Below are 2782 nucleotides of genomic sequence, written 5' to 3' on the forward strand. Positions count from 1 at the left end.
GGGGGGGGGGGGGACACGATGGCGGCGCTGCAGCCTATAAGGGAGCAGGAATGTGTCCATTTATCACCGGTGGCAGTGTGTAAGATGACATGTGAAACAGAGACAGCAGAGCTCTCTTTCTTCATCTGTGAGACCATGTTAATATCCTCTATGTGTGTGAGATTTGAGATTCTGAGAACCACAAGAGTGAGGCCTCTCCAAGTTGAGTTTAAATTGCAGGAATGATGAAAGTTGATGCTTTGTTCAATTAAATGCATTCCACATATACACACTGACACTTAGCGGTGTACTTCTTAAAGTCTTGCGATCCCAAATGAAGAAGTCCCTTAAACCACAGAACAAATGTGCACACATTTAAACATACGGCCACCATACGGTTTAGTAAGTGTAAGTTTTAATGTTATTTTTGAATCGTGGACTTAAGTAGGCAGACATGGTTTGTTTTGCCACATCCGAGAGCCTTTAAAAGATGAATTTAGAATATAATGGCACAAATACACTGATATATACAGAGGCTTGGGCGATAACAGTGTTAGTTAAAACCTAAACACAGTTAGTTGTAAAGGATCAGATGTGATCTCTTCTCTGTGAGCTGTACTGTTCTGTAGGATAATACTTTAAGTCTGAATCTATTCGCCTACTGCCTGAATCTTTGCTTCACTTGTTCTGTTTTTAATGCAGCAGGTGAACCTATGTTCAGTAAATAGTGTGTGTGAGCCTAACTGTGTGTGTTAAACTAAAATGGAGCATTTTCTGTCAGCTCAGATGTTATGTAGTGCTCATGTGTTTCAGTGTTGGTTGAATATGTTGAATGAAAGGCAGGTTTTCCTATAAATAAAACCACTTTTGAACCTAAATATCTTGCTTTCTTCTTTTCTAAGGTGTTCTGTTATCTTACATCATTCCTTTCTGTGAAATACATCTTATTGATATTTCCTTTAGCTTCCCGATACACTGCAGAAATATGAGCATCACCTCAAAGACGAGCTGCAGCTTCCTTTAAACTCTTGTTTGCTGTTCTGGCTCAGAGGTGCAGATCAGAGGGTGAGGCCAGGATCACACACACTGTGTCAAATGGAAAAGCCCCCGCGAGACATGAGGAATATCATAATTAATGTGTAGGGCGGATTTCAAATGTACACTCTTATGGCCTTAAGGGCACTTTCTCACTTATATTTCCCCCGTTTGCACGATAATTAAATGCTATACATAGTCTATCTCCTTAGGAAGGGGAATATATGGAAACAGATGTGAGAATACGCAATGAAGTGAGTTTACTGTATTACAATCTAAATGTGAATCTAAATGGTAAAGGACTATTTCTTTACTCAAACTGCATGATGCTTAAAAAATAGTGAATGTAACATTATGGCACATTTTTAAATGGTTTTATCTTGATAGGTGACAGTGGAGGGAGTCCTTGCAGTTGTTGCATGTATGGGTTGTTCTCATAATCCATTTCTGTCTGTTTTTCTAACTGGGACTGGATTGGTCCATCATCTCCTTAGGAAGTAGAATATACTGAATAAATGAAAACGGATGTCAGAATCTGCAAAAAACTGTTTACTTCATGCATATTAAACATCATTTTTAATATTTTGTAAAGGACAATTGATGTGTTCAAAGAGTAGCTGCATGATGCATACACAAAATAAAATGTTATATATGGGCAGCTTTTTTAAATGATATTTGAATGGGTTGCACTCCAAATCATATTCTGTCTTTTTGATTTTTTCTAACTGGGAAAGGGACTGGATTTGGGGGGGGGGGCTGCTCTATCATCTCCTCCTCTCCATAACTTTGTTCCTCTCGGTCTGCAGATCAAAGGCCTGTGGGATTGGGGTCCTGAAGATGTACATTGTTGGGCTGACAGGGCGACAAAGCGCGGAGAAAGCGTGGTGTATCAGACATGTCAGGCCCCGAAAGGAGAGGGAGGAACGAGGCCTGGGTGTCGATTTAATTCCCCGACTGACTGCAGGAATTTGGAGCTTTTTTTAGCCCAAAAAAAGTCCCCTCAGTATAAGTCCAGTTAGCATCTGGGCTGCATGGATGAAGAGGGATGTTTGCTAACATGGGGGTGTTAATAGAGTCCACGTTTGTGTGCAGAGTTAACATGGAGCAGACTCTGAATTTGAGATGCATATATAAATATTCAGGGTTTTATCCAAGCTGTGCGCGTATTTAAAGCAATTTGGCGACTTTCTAGTCACTTTAGAAACTTCGCCATGAATTGAGGTACCCTAACCCCCCTCAAAAAAAGTAAAATCTCACGTGTGAGACTCGTCCCTGCAACCTGCTGCTCCTACAAAGACTTTAAAAGTGTCCGAAGTGACTGGAGCTGACGAGACAGTCCCAGAATAAATATTGGTATTCATTTGAGAAATGAGGATTTGAACAAGGAATACAAAACCCGACACACAAAAAAAAAACAAGCATGAATGAAAGTATTGTCCCCCCCGGCTTTGAAATTCTGATTCACCATATCATAACCCCCGCGAGGAGAAAAGCATCAATATCCCCGCGCAAAGGACGCGTTTCTATGGAAGAGTGAAGAATCTTAGCGCAGAGCAGATCTGGCGCAGGGGGAAGAGAAGGCCGAAGAAAGGGATCAAAGGCTCGCGACAACAAGGCTTTCTGCGCGAGGGAAGATGGACGAGGGTGACTTTTAAGTCTTGGGGAGGTTTTGGAGACTTTTTCTGCAGCCCGTGTCTCTGAGAGGGGCTTTAAAATCACTTTGGTTTTCAGAGTTTTTTTATTAATTCAGTTTAAACTCTATTTTTTT

This window comes from Notothenia coriiceps, unplaced genomic scaffold, assembly GCF_000735185.1.
Source record: "Notothenia coriiceps isolate Sejong01 unplaced genomic scaffold, NC01 NC01_scaffold00037244, whole genome shotgun sequence".
Classification (NCBI taxonomy): domain Eukaryota; kingdom Metazoa; phylum Chordata; class Actinopteri; order Perciformes; family Nototheniidae; genus Notothenia; species Notothenia coriiceps.